Raw genomic sequence first — 18,924 nt, forward strand, 5'->3', positions numbered from 1 at the left:
AGTAGTTCACATCTAAAATGCATAAAATGACTGTTGCTTTAAGAAATAATAGTATATTTTGATTTTGATAAAAATGTATTTTGTACTGTGACATGTAAAAAAAGTAAAATCACAAAAATACCGAACTCCGAGGAAAATTCAAAAAGGAAAGTCCCTAATCAAATGCCAAAATCAAAAGCTCAAAAACATCAAACGAATGGATAACAACTGTTATATTCCTGACTTGGTACAGGCATTTTCTTATGTAGAAAATGGTGGATTAAACCTGGTTTTAAAGGTAGCTAAACCTCTCACTCTTATAACAGTCGCATCAAATTCCATTATATTGACAACGATGTGTGATTAAAAAATAGGGGTACAGCAGTCAGCATTGTGTTAAAATCTTAATCACTATTAAAACAAACAAATATGTAACAAGGAAGCACAAAATGGTATATAGACCAAGCATATTATCAAAAATTAAAAACAAGAATACACAAATTTACCATAGTACAATAACACAATGACGAGTAATTGTTCCAATCTTAGACCTTTTGTCTTTGATTGATTATTTGCTATGTTTGTCCTTTGTGCTTAATAAAGACAACAGTAGTATATCGCTATTCAATAGTCATACGTCGATTTAACTGAAACAAATCCAAGTCACAAACAAAAACCGAGGGAAACACATCAACTATAAGAGGAAAACAACGAAACAACAAAAAGACTGAACTGCTACAAAAACAAACGCCAACATACATAGAAACGGACTCTTTGATAACAACTGCCATATTGTATACACAAAGAAGCATTTAAACGAACGCATGAAATTATATAACGTGTTGTTTTCATTTTTTGAAAACTTACGTCTCGACCAATAGTATTTCAATCCAAGCATAAGACAAGAGCTCTAGGCTTGTTGACACAATTTATTTTATTAAAAGTAAGGTTTATCATCTGATATATTTGTTTTTTATTGGGATTAGTTACATTAACAACTCCCTCAGGCAAATTGGCCTTTAGATGAATTTGGCTATTTATTTTAGGTATTTTTGACATATAGCTCTTCAACGGTTTCGGTACTTATACATCTTCGGATTTCAAATGTTTGACTTTGAGCGTTCCTGATGAAGGTAAATCCAGAAAAGCGCTTCGGACGCAAGAAATTATTAAACGTGTTGTTTTCAATTTTTTAACTTAACAAGAATATACTAAGATGTCTTCATGGAACAATGAAACAACATCTTTCTACTTCTACCAATACGCGGCCACCATCAATAAGTTGATTATTTTGCCAATTTTTCGGATGCGCATTTAAAATTTAGACAAAAAAAAATAAATATTGAATTGATTTGAATTTGTGCTATACATCATATATACAGTGAATTTAAAAACATCTTTGCTTGATCTAGTTCATCTCATGCAGGTAAATCTTTGAAGAATGTCACTCAATTGTGCAACCTCTCTTAAACGAAGACATATAATAAAATTACTTATTGTAATTTAGTGCATTAACACATCTTTTCCTCTGTAATTGTATATTGCATATATCCTTTATTCGATTTATAATGAGGTTTGAGTTGCTTAATATCTTGCTTTGTTTGTGGTGTTTTGTAAATAGATGTTATTCGTCGTTTTTATCTCAACGTTAAGGTTGTTGACTTATTGGTTTTATTTCTGCCTTCTAACATGGTTAACAATAAGATACCAAGTTTCGACTGTTATTCAATTTATTCGACGGCTTGTTAGGAACTCTTGATCCCTCTGGAGCACTAAACATCACTCTCGTTTTCTACGAGCGTCTTGTTAATCAACCTTTAAATTTCTGCTTAATGGTCTCTTTATCTTTCAACGACAGTTATATAATTTTAATACACTAGGTTGGAATAACAGATGAAGTCAATATATCTTCTATATTCTTTTATTATCGTCTGCATGCATCCGTGAAATAAATCAACAATTGAAAGATTTAAATATACCCAATTAAAAACGGGCTAATTAAACCAATTTAAGGAGCCTTGATTTTCAATCACCACAAACGTCAAAATAAAATTGATTTAAAGATTTATGTTTAGAATTACGAATTTTAATTGATTTGAAAAATAAAATTCTTTATATTATGTAAGCCGGTTTTTTTATGTCAATATGTTATGTAAGTTTAATTAGTACATGTACAATAACGTAATATTCATGTAATCTGTAAAAATGTTTTTGGCGGGTCACCTGAGCCGCTAGCAAATTTATGTCTTAATAACGACATTATATGTCATAATACCAATATCACATATGTCGCAATAATGATATTATTTATCGCAATAACGACATCCTTCATGGTCCTAATGACATCCTTTGTCGTAATAAAGACATATTCTGTCGTTATAACGAAATACATATAACGACAGAACATCTCGTAATCGACATCATACATCATAAAGATGGTATCATACGTCGGTATAAGGACATCCTTTGTCGTTATAATTCAAGGTCACAGTAAAGACATTCTATATCCACAGTATAAAGGATGTGAGGGCAATATACGAGTCTGTCTGTCCGTCAATGTATGGAACCCAGGCTAAGACGCCAGTTATATTTTACACGATTGTTGTGCATAATATGTAGATGTTTATATTATAATTTCTTCTTCGGGGTAGCTTTTGCTGAAAAAATTATAAAATTTAGAGAAATATCTTTTTTGTCTTTGGATTTCAAAGAAAATTAATAAATACATATAATATGCTATTCCAAATATTTCCAGTGAAAAACGAAAAAATATCTTCTTAACTCTCAGTTTTTATCGAAACTTGATATTAACAGTATTATCCTGAATTATTCAAAGTGTCAACATTTACAAACATTGTCACATCATAATAATGGTATATATTGTTTATTTGCATCAGCTTTAAATGTTGTTTGATTCTATGCCTCATTATAAAACGCCCCTCCTGACAGTTTTTGATTTGCTTTGTGTCTTTTCAATATAAACTCACATTTTTATTTTCCTTTATTTGATTGTCTTTATCCACGAACTACCGGTACATCTTTAACATGCCTCCTCGGTAGTCTACGGGTAGTATCTTCGTATTGAGAGTTGGAGATAACGGATTTAAGGTCGGTCGGAATTTTAACACTGTATTTACATCTTCCAAATTTCAAAGTTTTTAACATTATGTAAATATTTAGGCATCAAGCCCGCAAAAAACTGAACTCGAATTTAATGAGGTTTGTGTTGCTCAATATCTTGCTTTGTTTGTGGTGTTTTGTAAAAAGAATTTGTTCATCTTTTTTTTCATCTCACCGTTAAAGTTGTCGACTTTTTGGTTTTATTGCCACCTTCTTACATTGTAAAGAAAAAGATACTAGGTTCTGACTTATTATTCAATTTTATTCTACTGCTGATGTTATGAGTAGACCAGGCACTCTTGATCTTCCTGGAGCACCATACATCACTTTCTGATTTCTGCGAGATTCGTGTTACTCAACCATTAAATTTCCTTGTAATGGTCTCTTTGTCTTTCTGGGACAGTTATATAATTTTACTGCAGCAGGTTTACATAACAGACGAAGCTTAATATATCTTCTATATTCTTTTGTCATCGTCCGCATGCATCCGTGAAACAAATCAACAATTGAAAGATTGAAATAGATCCAACTTAAAACGGGTTAATTAAACCAATTTAACAATTCCTTGATTTTCAATCACCACAAACGTCAAAATTAAATTGATATGAAGATTTATGTTTAGGAGAATTACGAATTTTAATTGATTTGATATTTAGAATTCATCATATTTAACCCAGTTTTTTTTTATATCAATATTTTATGTAGGTTTAATTAGTACATGCATAATAACGTAATGTTCATGTAATGCATCAGTAAAATTGTTTTTGCCGTGTAACCTGAGCTGCTAGCAAATGTATATCGTAGTAACAACATCCTTATGTCATAATATCAATATCATATGTTGTAATAACGATATCATTTATTGCAATAACGACATCCTTTTCGTAATAACGACAATAGTTGTCGTTTTAAAGACATGTTCTGTCGTTATAACGAAATATAGATAACGACTTCACATCTCGTAATTGACATCAGACATCATAAAAACGGCATCTTACGTCGTTATAATGATATCTTTTGTCGTGACATTTCCATGTTATAGTAAAACATTCTATAGCCACCGTATAAAGGATGTGCGGGCAATATACTAGTCTGTCTGTCGGTCAACAACTTTTTTAAACGCAAAAACTCATAATATATGGGACCCATGGAAACCGATACTGGTATAATAATGTATAAAGGCTCCGGTATAACAAAATATGAAAAATAGAAAAACAACAGCCTGGTTTATAATAATGTTGAAAACAATAAACCAAAACAAAGATTAACAGACAGCAATTGACCACAACAGCTAACGAAAACAACTGAATGATAGGCTCCTAGCTAGGGACAGACTTAATCAGACGGTGGTGGTGTAAACATGTTTGTGAACGTTCAGCACTCCCATGACTTGGGACAGTGGTGTATCTACGCAATAAAATAACAAACTGTTCAAACCAATATAAGATAGAGGTGTAACAACGTAATTAAAGAGCAAACTGTAAAAGTCATGTTTAACTGTGCTTTACTTTTACATGAAGCTTGTATTCAACTTATAGGGCAATTGAAAATATGTAGATATCCCTTTTTTATATTGTTTTACTACAAATTATTCAAATACAAACAAATTCAGAAAGGGGAAAATTGTTAATGAAACTCACGCTATTTCATTTTAAGTACACATTCGACATAGGATGTCTTTATAAGGACATATGTACATCGCAATTACGATGAAGTTCATCGATTTTACAATTATGTTTTTGCAAATTGTGGTCCTAACCCGCTTCCGTTGACACCTTATGGAATATCAAATAGGAAGAAAATATGAGCTTGGCAAAGGAATCATAATAACAATACTTATTTACTTAATAAAAGAAGAAAAAAGCACCAACACTAACGAGATAACAAGGCTGATAATCACGTTCCATGCTAAACGTATCTTTTACAAAACAATATTTTAAACTTACCGAACATTGAACACAAAAAAGATATGTATTTCTTAATCCGACACAGATGAATCAGAAATGATAAATTGCCCAAGAATAATAATATCAGTAAAAGAATCTAAACGCACCAATTTTTAAATATTTTGTTAAAAATTTATTACAAAGACATCAGCATTCTACAATCAGCTTATAAGTTCCGTTTTTCTGTAAAATCGTTTTAATCTGTTCAGCATGTATACATCCTGCTGAATAAAGTTAAAACGTTTTTCTATATGAAAATATTTTCAAGGAATATATCGGTACCATGGAATAAATACATATTAATATTATGTTCCCCATAAGAGGAAGCCTTTTATGGTTTCAATTATCATGCTTTAATACACAGGATTTTTTTTCAAAGTAAACGGAACTGTTTCATAGAGATAACATTAATAAGATTTGCAGTATTGAAGCAGAGAAAAAAATAACTTTTATCATGATGTAACATCTTCCTGTATTAATGAATGCTTTTCAAGATAAAGAAATAAAACTTTAGGAGGATTAACAGGACGTGATATTTCTTTGGTACAGTGGAATTGTTGTTCTTATCTGATACGCCCATTTTAATTTCGCGACATTCTGCCTTATGAATGTATTTAGTGAACTATACACAAGAACTTTTCTCATTATGCATTTGTTTATAAACTAATAAAAAAATGATTACATTTGATCATCAATTATTAAACATATGTTAGTTTATTTGAGATTCAGTTTGAGGGTGACGTCATTATATCTAAAGCTCAAATACACGCATATGTGTTTGAATTGTTTTAGTATCGGATGCAAATGTCCATCTCCTTAGACCAGACGGATTAAGCTCAAAATAGGATATCATATAGATAAACTTGATATGTTGACATTGCAAAATAGCATGCTTTATTAAAAAAGGGTAATGTGTTATGATTGTCAATAGGACAACTATCCACAAGAGTTCAAATGCAGGGTAGTTTTTATTAGAATCCGTTTTAGGAATACTGATTGATATTTTGGTCTGGGAAGCATGTCTCACTCAGGTGTTGAACTTTGGATTCGCACTAGTTTTTCATAAACTGCGCCCTTTCAATCTGATTTTTACAGTTTTTCATATGTAGTGCTGTCCGATCACAATCCCAAGTTTGGCGAAGTGGAATGCATCATGTTGATATTTGAAAACATGTTCAAAATCAAATGAGTCAAATAACAGCAGCAATCCAATATAGCGAGACAACACTCAGCCCCAGAATCGTTATCCTTCTACATGACACAATAGTATAGTCGTAACACCAACTAATGTGTCTGAATATATACTTCTAAACAACAGTATTCCTACAAGTAATTAAAAATGATATCTGTAATTTTTGTCTTTGTTCCATTTTTGTATATGACTACACATTTCTTTTACCCATACATTTTCTGTGATAGTAAACAGTCTTTCTTATTATCCTTTAGTTTCAAGATTCCGAAACGGGAACAAAAAAGATTTTTAATCGAAAAACAACTCTCACGACTTTAGTAATTAAGTAATGTATCCTGATGAGTCGAAAATTCATGGTTGAGCAGATGTTATGAAAATAAGTAAAAGACGGATTATATGAATTGGTCGAAGTGAATATGTGAACAAAAGAAACATATCCAAAGTCAATAACTGAAAGCATTAAGAAACGCAAGAAGTTTGACAGTTTGTCATTCTTAAATTTGCCTGCCCGATAAGTTTAACCAGTTGCAAATATCATCGTCCAAAAAGAAAGCTCAGGTTCCTGAAAACGTTTTGACTTGCAAAAACGTGGCGTAAATGACTACTTAATGGCTGAAGACCGATGTACGTGCATTATGAATAACACTTATGCATGCTATGTGCTCGGGTACAGTTTTTCTAGGAGACATCATACACGAATGTAATTGGAATCAACTAAGTACTAAGCAATTGAGGCATATTAACCAGTAAGCTTAGTTTATTAATTACAATTATCAGTCCTTTTATAAATCACGAAACTTCACGTACAATAAAACATGGAATAGCCAGAACGATTTTCGCATAAAAAGAGTCGGGAAATAAGTAACAATGAACAAAAAACCAATATTCTGCTTTTTAATATGCAGATGAGCATATCTATCCGAACCCACCGAAGTAAAAGGGGCAATTATTACAAAATACCGGTAAATCAAATACAATCCCCATCAATGGTATCTGAGAGACCATTAAAGAGCGTGGGTGTTGTTGAGTTCTAATGAAGGTGACTGTCCAAAAGTTTATTCAACAGTTGTTTAATATACACTACCTTAAATAAAGCAGCCTTGAGAAGCAGATATAGCTGTAAAAACGATAAGTGGTTGAAACAAGTATCCAATATTTGCCTTCTATCAAGTGTTAGCTGCCGGTCCTTACAGCATTTTGAGACTTGTTAATTTAATAAAAAGAAGATATTTTATGAGAAAAGGTACGATAGTATATTTTTAGTTTTGACGCAAATGATGCAAACGTGGCCTTGGCGCAAATGATTTGTTGAGTAAAAGGACGCATTTTGCGTAAACAGTCACTTGTTTGTGAGCCTTCTCCTCCAACGAAAGAAGATTGTTTTTTCCTCCATATTTTTCATTAATTGAATTTGAAAGTAAAACTCTAGCATTACTTGAACATTTATTTTGATGTTGAATATACAAAAAGTGTTATATACTTATCCAATTTAAGTTATTCTGCATACAAAATGATATGGTCATTCAAAATCCTTGAAAAAAGTTCAAAGGCTATCATATTGTCATTGAGATGTTTTTTGCTTTTTTTTATTTCTTTTTTATCCATCGTTATAGTGTTTCAATTTAGTAATACGTGGTTCAATCAAACGTTCAATGAAATCATCTGAGTGACCTCTCCTTGTCAATCAGATGGTTTGAAGTATTAAAAATCAAACATTTATCTTCATTGGAAAACAAAGAATATTACCATAAGAAGATATCATATTTATGTTTTGTGTAAATGAAAATTAAAGCTTAGCCTAATGAATTACATTTCCGTACTAATATATTTACTCACCATTGGATGTCAAAGAGAGGCGAAAGATATCAAAGGGACATTCAAACTCATAAGTCGACTGAAATAAACTGACAACACCATGGCAAAAAAGGAAAAAGACAAAAAGACAAACAACTTTACACAAAACACAACATAGAAAAACCAAAGATTGAGTAACACGAACCCATCAAAGACGGGGAAAGGGGGGGGGGGGGGAGTGATCTCAAGTGCTCCGGAAGGGTAAGCATATCCTGCTCCACGTTTGGCATTCCGTGGTGTTTCTCATGTAAGTTCAAACCCGTTGATAAGTCTAATTCTGTAGTCGCATTCGAGGAAAAGAGGACGGGATTGTGGTTACAAGAATTGGAACATATTCGTCGTCATCTGTGAATCAGATATTCCATAACGGTCAACCAACTCGTGATGGCGTCCGTAAGATTTACGAAGGGATGATTTCAACTTCAATACTTGGAACTCTTGGTTTTATAGCTTCCTTGTGAGCAACAATCTTCTATCAAGGAATTAATCATGATAGAAAACGCAAACCCTGGAATATCGTATCAGCTGGGAGATATATCCTCCATATGCAGGCGCTGCTGGAATGTTGCTACATAGAGATGGAAAGTTCACAATTGGGAAGCTGAAATAACCTTTTTTTCATAAAGTTTTGTTTTCAACTAACCCTCATTGTCAATTTCTAGATGTCAGTCAAGCAATGAGACAGACTTAACTGTATCTGCTGTATCTTTCATCTCAATTTCAATGGGATTGATAGCTGACTAATTTTCATACTACACTCTACCTTTGTCTCAAAATTAGACATACAATGAGACACACACAATTGAAATAGATGACTGTATGATGTGTTATTCTACGTTGATACGTAAATTGTTTTTATCTATTTCCACAATGTAGTAGCTTTTATGTAAAATTGTCCAGTCATGGCGGTTTATGCTATGGTTTCGCGATATGTTTTTGAGCAGGAACTATTTACTTATCCAGAGAAAAATAGTTAAAAAGTCGTGACATTTTAGATTGAACTGTAGATAGTTTAATCCAATAGTGAAACTTTACTTTTGCAAATATCATAAGCTATTTGTATTACGAAAGAAAATTTCTATCAAGATCTAAAACAATACAATTCATCGTTAATTGATAAATGCTTTTCCTGGTAAAACATCAAACATCAATAAATTGGCCATATCATAGTCCATTTTAAAATAAATCTTATTTAAACTATACGTAGTTTATGGTAATATATCTGGTGGTCTTACTATTTTCCTTCTAAACATATCAATATGATTTTTTTTCAAATATGTAACAAAGCGCAGCGTTAACTAAAAATGGACCAGAAAAGGGAAAAATTAACTGGCGGAATGATCATTAGGTTAAGTTACAGTTAGTCCTTATCATCTTATAAATCGATGCCACGTTTAACCAAAGATTATGATAGCATTTTTATGACATGAATAAATTTCTGTTGGCAAACCTCAACATGTACCTGAAGTTTATTTACTCTTTGTAGAAAACTACTGCTGACTTGAAAAAAAATCTGCTTGCCTGCTTATTAAACTTTAAATAAATTTCAAAGCAATTACACATGAACCAAGTTATTCTATCTAAAAGTTTTTTACTCGTTGTTTGAATTATCAATGGCTATATTTAATCTAGACTTAAATAATCCGATATTATTTAACGATCTGTACAGACATGAACGCATTTTTGATTGCAGGAGTTATTTTGATGATAAGAAAATTTGTTAAGTGTATAATATTTGACTACATTGTTAAAGACATAAAAAAAATACGCTTTATGACTAGACGCCTACATGATATAATATTATGAAAGAAAAAGTACCAGTTTAGTTCAAATTAGGATGCTTTGCTTTTATTTTGAGAAAATTTGATATTTATTCTTTTAATTTCGTTTTTTGTATTTTCATTCCTAATTTTTAGCTTTGTTTTCACGTTGATGTTGCTTTTTGAGGTGATTGTTTAATGCATTGCTGTTTTTCTGTATCAATTATAAGACTGAAACAAATCAGCCCATAGTATCGATTGTTCAAAAGCTCAAATAAAAAAGTATAACACTGAAGCGGTTGGAAAATATGAATCAGAGATAGAATTTTGAAAGTTCATAGAAAGGTTTAATTAATGTAACGAATCTTGAACCTATGTTTTCAATAATACAATTATTCCTGAGGATCAATTTGTCACATCAAATAGGTCACACTGGATCCACGCCAGATTATCATTACTGACTGGAAACTGAAATTAAACTGCATTAACACAGAGAAAAGTCAGTGTAAATCAAGCAAAAAAAGCAGGAATTCCCGTTGTTTTCGAGTGTAATTGTTACATATGTATTATGATTGTTTGTGTAATTCCCAAAGTGTTCGATAGAACCTAACATAGTATAAATAAATGACGACAAAAAAGCCAAGATAATTTAGCAATTTTTCTCTCGTGATATTAAACAATATTTTCAGTCACATATTTTGAGGAGTCGGTGACAAAGGTTAAAAGGATAGATATTGACCATTAAAACTAGTAAATAATTTATTTTATTAGAGCGATTTCAGTACAATAAACTTTCCCCCGCTGGTCTATATGTATATGATGACCAACGTTTAGAATAGGCAGTAATGAAATAAAGAATCAAGTTTGAATCAATGTGGCATGATCGAATCGTAAATGTCCAAATCGTTAAGTTTTGTTAAACATATATGCTCGTTTAAATGATTTTCCGTGCGGTAAAATCAAAGTGTGTTCAGATATTTCTTTTGTAGTCCATTTAAATCCAACAATTCATTTAGAAGAAATTCAGTATTAGCATTTAAAATTCTATTTACTGAGTACGTGTTTATGTATTATTGTCATTTTGTTTATTTTCTTTTGTTTCCTATTCTGACATCGGGTTCAGACTTCTCTTAAACTGAGTTTTACTGTGCGTACTGTTGTACGTTTGTTTTAACCTACATTTACTAGAGGTATAGGGGGAGGGTTGAGATCTCAAAAAACATGTTTAACCCCGCCGCATATTTGCGCCTGTCCCAAGTCAGGAGCCTCTGGCCTTTGTTAGTCTTGTATCATTTTTAATTTTAGTAGCTTGTGTATAATTTGGAGTTTAGTATGACGTCCATTATCACTGAACTAGTATACATATTTGTTTACGGGCCAGCTGAAGGACGCCTCCGGGTGCGAGAGTTTCTCGCTGCACTGAAGACCCATTGGTGGCCTTCGGCTGTTTTCTGCTCTTTGGTCGGGTTGTTGTCTCTTTGACACATTCCCTAATCCCATTCTCAATTTTATTAAACTTTCTTATTTGTCTTCTCAAAAGGTCAATTTCATTAGTACTTAATATTACAGGTGATACAGTTAGTGCCATTTGGTACAAATCACAGTTTATAGGAACCAATGATCTTAATTACATCAAATGGTCAGTAGAGGCCCGTACAGTGACGGAGTACTAGTGCTGCTACAATTGGCGACAGACAATTAATTCTGACAGCAGATTTTTCCAATATGAAACTCAAGCAGGAAACTGCATATTACTTGTAATTGTTTGTATCAGGTTAGACATGTCCATTTGTAAAAAAGCAGTGAGATTGAACATTACAGTGACCATGTAGGTAAATGATTAAAAAACCCTAAACATAAGATAATTATGAAAAAAGTAAAATAACAAAAATACCGAGCTCCAAAGAAAATTCAAATGGAAAGTCCCTTATGAAATGGCAAAATCAAAAGTTCAAACACATCAAAGGAATGGAAAACTACTGTCATATTCCTGACTTAGTACAGGCATTTTCTTATATAGAAAATGGAAGATTAAACCTGGTTGAATATCTAACTAAACTTTACGCTTGTATGACAGTCGCATAAAATTCCATTATATTGATAACAATGTGTGGGCAAAACAAACATGCATATCTGGGTAAAAAAGGCAAATGATTGAGGTACAGCAGTCAACAGTGTTTCATGATTTTAATCACTATAAAATCAAACAACTATGTCAACAAAGAAAAACAAAATGGCATATAAATACTCTATAGACAAAGCACATCAATAAAAATTAAAGACAAGAATACAAAAAATGACCATAGCACAAGAAGAAAAAATGCAGAATGTATAAATACCGAGCCACGCGAAAAAGTTATTACCAAGAATAGACTAAATAGTAAAGGTCAAAAATATTCAAAGCCAATCAAAAGAAAACTATAACACGTTATTCAGATGATGAACATCGTCAGTACATAGAGTCTATACTTCAAGACCATCATGTATTATTTGTTAAGCTGATACGAAATTCCAGCATACTGATCATTTGTTCCTCAGTGTAGCATCTTTAACATGTTTAATTGTTTTGTTCACTATTAACAAAATATGCCGTATGGTATACCAAAGTAATAAATTTATAGTGTATGCTACCATTTTGTAAATTGAAAAACACTGAGAATGGTGGTGTAAAAGATTGACAAATCAAAGTTTTTTTTTAAAGAATTAGTTTCAGAGAAAGATCAAATTTAAAATTATCCAGAAGTTCTTTAGAGTTTTTTAGAATCCACATATGGTTAATACAACTAAGCGAGGAAACAATTTCACAGTATTTCTGAAGACTTTCTTTCACTTTGGACATATTTATTGTCAGTCTAATGAAAACTTCCTTTGTAGAACATGCAGATGAGTCGGCGATGTCCGTTGTTTGTACGGAATTTTGTGAAGCTAAGGTATCCAATACAAACAGGTAAGTCCTCAGATTTGCAGTTCAATGTAATGTTCATTGAAGCCAAGACGGACTTATGATTTGCCGTAATTTCATCCTTGTCAAATGATATGAGACGTCGTTTATTATTTTAGTAACGCCAAGAATATATTTTCTGCAGAACATTTGGTTAACGTTTCTTTCTCTTAATAAAGTAATTGACTTTGTATAATATTTGAATTATGATGTGTTTTTACAGGCTTTTGATTATGGTCTACATGTTATCATTGAGACTTTCTAAAGTGTCTAGACGTTATGATTCGGGTAAAAAAAATGTCATTGTTTCCTTTAATTTCGAAAAGATAAAAACAACAGATGCAGCAGGTATAATAGCCGTTTTATTAGTTACAAGTTAAGGTACACTCATCAGTAAACGCGGAAACTAAAGATCCGACGGACACCGGGATTTTAACGATCGAGCTGCTACTTCTATTTGTTCATCTCCCGGATCAGCTTCATTGCTTACCGGCCTTCCCATCGTATGAATACAAAATTATACAAACTTGATTTAAGCATACTCCGCGGTTGTTTCGACACAAGCATCACATGTAAAACATGAAAATGGTTTTACAAGTGGAGTCATTGTTTTAATTTTCCTGAACTTACGAATTTTTTTGTAAGTCATTTATTTGTATTAAAACTAGTGCGTTATGTATATTCACATGTCTCGACGTTCAAAACGTTAAAAGTGAGCCCGGGGGACATTGGATTGGACACAACTGTTTATAGATATCTTTTTTTTTTATTCTATGACGCAATATCAACATACATGTACCAGTACGTACTTCAGTATTTGTACTTTTCAAATCTTGTGCAAATTTGAATCATAAATCTTGTTGAAAGCAACTTTTCCGGCACTGAGAATACACATGTAATGCATCAACGTACATTTTGTGTTAAGGGGACAATTTTTTGGACATCTACATATTTTTCGTACAAATTTCGTAACACGTGTTTCGTTTGAATTTTCAAAGTGATGAAAAGATCAGTAAATGTACATATTTTTGGTATAAAATTAATACATCATTCTTAATATGCGATATTTTTTTTGACAAGCAATTTCATCTTTAAATCTGATATAATGTTAAATTTCGCAACATTAACTGATACGGGACACACTTCATGTGTCATCTGATTCTCATATTTTTCGACTCCAGCCGCTATTGAAGGGATAGCGAATATTGCGTGAAGAAGGTGTTTATGACGTCCATGAACGGGGATACAAAATAAGCAGTTTGGCAGACAAAAGAATCCACTACATTTGTTTCATGTCAAACAGCATCATGCAAAATGACAGGACAGGACACAATTCAAAATTTTACGAGATTAGGACTTTTATTTATCTTTAGTTTATTATCGCACTGCATAATGCTTGCAATATTTAAAAAGAGAATAAAATAAGCTTTCTTTTGATATAGCGCATGCTAGCAGTACATTTTTACAATAATACTGAAACATATTTTAAAATAGGTAGAGCACGTTTGTTTCGAAGTGACACCACTATCCTGAGATTACCTGAAATCTCATTTATTCCCAATAAGAGAAAAGAATTGTAATACCATTATTTGTAGCTATGTGTTTATACATGCAGTTTGACAATCGAATAGAGATCTTGATACCTTACAAAATATATTTTAGTTCATTTATTTTATTGTTAACATAATTGCCACAGTAAAGTTCCTCGATGACACATGTAGTCATTCTAATACATGATATATCACCCTGAAAGTATGTTACAAGGAACGGCAATTGTATGGTTTTCCAGATACCGTTTCGATTCCTTACATCACTGAAGAGAATCAATTGTCGAAATCCGGATATGGTGTACAAAAACCTTCGCACATTTTGTTTGCGGTATACCATCTTTTCCGCAAGTTTATTGTTTCTGTTTAGTATTAAATTTATAATTAAGATCCATTTATTACATTGGTGATCCGTTTATTTGGCAATCGCCAATGGCAGTCAGCAGGGTTTAAGAACATTTGTTGTTCGACCTGTTAGTCAAACGCGTTTTGTTAAAATATACTTTTTCACTTTTTTGGTCTTTTGGAAAATGTTGTTTGTGCTGTATTTAGACCCCTCTAACAAGAAACTTGTTTTGCATGCACACGTGTACAAATTGCGGTTTTTATCCAACGCAATCATAGGTTTGAACATTATTTCCAATTTAGACTTATATATATATATAGGTTTGAACGTTGTTTTCAATTTAAACTTGTTTATATATTATATATATATATATATATATATAAGATCGTCTGAACCAGTGACAATTCTACGACAGATTTTATCCATCGGATCACCAGTGATGGTAATACAGATTCTGTATATATAATTCGTCTGAACAATAAGCCCAACAATGATAGATCTGTAAATTTGCGGAAGCAAATTTTTGTTCTTCCCTGGCCGGGATTCGAACTCAAGCTACTGAGATATCGTGGCACCAAATCGCCTTTCACTATTCCCGGCGCGCTAGACCACTCGACCACCTAGGCAAAAATCAAGCTTTCGGTGGCCGGGTGTTACCTTATATTGCTTTCTTTTGATGAAGATTCGTCTTATTGCTATTTACTATGTCATAAGTCGTTTTCTTACAACTGTTACTCTCTTCCATTTCAGTAAACAGGATTGCAGTCCATGGTAGACTTGTTACATATATGCTACTGGGGTAATGGCGGTGTAATTATCGTTTCGAAATTTAGAGTATTCCAACCAGAGAAGTTAAACACCGCAGCCATATGTCTGTTTATGGCTCGTATTGGTGAAAGTGGGTTTGGTTCAGCTGTTAACAGACTTTTTGACGTTGTATATGTGGTCAACTTACGTTACGAATGTGTTTGCTTAAATTATCAGAAGATTTATAATAAATAAATGATTAAGTTTCTATATCAAAATGAAATCTACTATATTTAAGGTTTTATACTGGTTTTCGAACATTTATTTACACCCATTATCAATAAGTTCAACAAACAAAGAAGCATGGGGATATATAAGTACCCTGCACGTCCTCTCTGTGTTTTTGTTAGATGTATTTCTGTTAGTATCCATCTGATGAGTTAAGCTTTTTTCAACTGATTTTTATAGTCTGTTCTTATGTTGTACTGTAAAATCACTGTCCCAGGTTAGGGGAGGGTTGACGCGCATTCAAACCGGTTTAACCCAGCCACACTATGTATGTACCTGTCCTAAGTCAGGAACCTGTAACTCAGTGGTTGTCGTTTGTTGCTGTGTAACATATTTGTTTTTTTTTTCATTATTTTGTACATAAATTAAGCCGTTAGTTTTCTCGTTTGAATTGTTTTACATTTGTCATTTAGGGGCTTTTTATAGCTGACTATGCGGTATGAGCTTTGCTCATTGTTGAAGGCCGTATGGTGACCTATAGATGTTAATTTCTATGTCATTTGGTCTCTTGTGGAGAGTTGTCTTAGTGGCAATCATATCACATCTTTTTATTTTTATATTCTTGGGTTTTCTGCTCATACCATCAATCAGTCTTGGTTAACACATATTTATTACTCATCATTACAAATATATTATCATATAAAACTAAACCAAAATAATAGGATTCAAGAACAAACTGCACTTATAGATTATCGATGGTTTTTCCAACGAGAGGTTGTTTGTCAGCTACAATCTCCTCGAAGGGCGACAGTCGTGAGATGAGGTGGCCGAGAAACATCCTCGAATTTGAAAGACAATTGATAATCTCTTTATCGCTATTTTGCCTATGACGTCGATGATGTTGGTTTTGACATTGACAACGGTGCCTTTGCCATTAGTTTCTATCGATACTTTCTATATCAAGCTAGTTAAATGATATGAAAAATGATGACAAAAACAGTTCAAAAGAAAAATAAGCAAAACAGCAGTAAATAACTTATGTTAATCATTTTCTTAAAAGTACCAACTCCAGGTAACGATTTCATAAAAATAGAATTCAATGTTACATTGATATAGAACTAAACTAAGTAAAAAATTACGTAACAAAAAAAAAAAAGAAAAACAAACCGTAATGATAAAAGATAAGAAATTTTTTTATATACATTTGAGTACTATACAAGTGTTCAGATAAAATTCAACTTTGTCAAAATAGTGAATAATAATTCTTTCACTTTAATAAAAATTCTTGAACCTTTTTCAAAAATATTCTTGTTTTTGGTATAAAGTTAAAGTTTGTGAGCCAAAACAGTAGATTCAGTATGACTAGATTTCAATTAAGTAGATGATCTAATTACGCAATACGTCATATATTTTATAATTCAGTAGGAACTGAGCTGTTAGTAATCTCGATTAGACCACACGAGCAATTTGAAGAATTTACAAGATTTCGTCTGACCTAATCTTCATTTAAAGAACTGTTGTTCATCCGTAACATAGTATATATTATTTAACACATTCGTGGTAACAAAACTCTGGACGGACATTTTATATGACTTTTGAAAATACTTAAACATGTTAAAGACGAAAATTTCCTTTTTTGTTTCGGTAACTTCATGTAGTTGAAATGTAAAATTTACCTTGTAGATGGATTTGATAGCGATATCTTAGTTGGGAAAGGCATGCGTATTGATCGTTGGTGGTAGAGCGAAGTCTTCCTCATTTATAGTTTTAATTGGAGTGACCTCTTTCTTGGCTGTTGTTTAATTGTTTCCATAATTTTTATTACTTCTATCATAGATAAGTTGGCTTCATGGTTATGTGACGGACAGAATATGACCCTCCGAGGGCTCGTGTGTTTTAATACTGTTAGACAGGCATGAATAGTACAGCAAACTCTGTTGTTTCGTCTGTTCCTGAGATCCGAAATTAAGATAATATAATATTTAAAACTGAAATAATTTGTGAAAAGGAAAAGATTGAAAAACCTGCTTTTAACGAACAGGTTCGATGATTGAAACACGAAAATGCATTGATGCAGAAAACTGTTAACAGAATTTGAATACATAATAATTTGTACTTAACGGTTACATTTTTTATGTTCAAATTTATTTTTGCTCTGAATTGTAAATCATGTGACAAAATTAAAAAAATATAGTAAGCTCTAAATGGCACTTTGTTTATTTAACATTTACATATACTTTTTAAGTTAGTTATAATTTTATTAATATTTCAAAGTACTGACTGGTTTTGTTAGGCATTTTATCAAAACGAACCATGTAAATTTCCCCTTATATTTTGTTGACAATACTTATCAAATTCATGTATATTTCTGATAAATTTGTTAAATATTGTACTTCCAAAGCATACATATTTCCATTAATTTTATCGCTAAGTTCAGTATTCGTTATAAGACTTGATACAGGTCAAAAGAGGCAGAGATGTCAAATAGAAAACTGAAGATAAAACGCCCGAGAAGAACTATGTCAGTCAAAGAATCTAAACTCGCCGCTTTTTGAATATATTACTAGAAATAAAAGACCTATTTAATCAGCTTATCGTTGGAGATTTCGTTTTCTGTTAACTGAATCAAATATATTCAATATCTACAAATTCTACGGAATAAAGTTAAACAGTTTTTGTATTTGAAAGGCATTTATTGATTATATTCATTATATAAATGCATAACTTTATATTGTTAACAAAAGAAAAAGACTTTTATGGTATTTGATTGTTTGGCTTTGATACTCAGTAATTTAAATTCATTTCAAAGTTAACGCAACGGCATGATAAAGATAACTTTAACATTATCAGAAGAAACTGAAGTGGAAATAAAAAATATGTTTAACCCGTGACACCATCCTGTATAAAGTAATGTTATCAGATAACAAACCAAAAAACAAATAAAAGCTGAAGATTTCATGACGTAATATTTCTTTTAATTTACGGATTTTTATTTCCGAGATATGTCAAAGTTAATCAGTCTTTGTGTGCTCACCATTTAATTTGTCTACTCCTCCCCCCCCCCCCCCCCCCCCCTCAACTCCCAATCCCACCCCTATTAGATTACATCTCTTGTTTTTGTTTTTTGATAACTTATCTCATTGCCGATTATTTCCAAAAGTAGTGTAAAACTTCATGCAAATTAACCCTAACATACTCCATTAGTGCGCAACACATGCAAACTCGACTTGAATCTCATAGTTAAACTCCTACAGCTATGGAATA

The sequence above is a fragment of the Mytilus californianus genome, unplaced genomic scaffold (assembly GCF_021869535.1).
Source record: "Mytilus californianus isolate M0D057914Y unplaced genomic scaffold, xbMytCali1.0.p SCAF_6, whole genome shotgun sequence".
Classification (NCBI taxonomy): domain Eukaryota; kingdom Metazoa; phylum Mollusca; class Bivalvia; order Mytilida; family Mytilidae; genus Mytilus; species Mytilus californianus.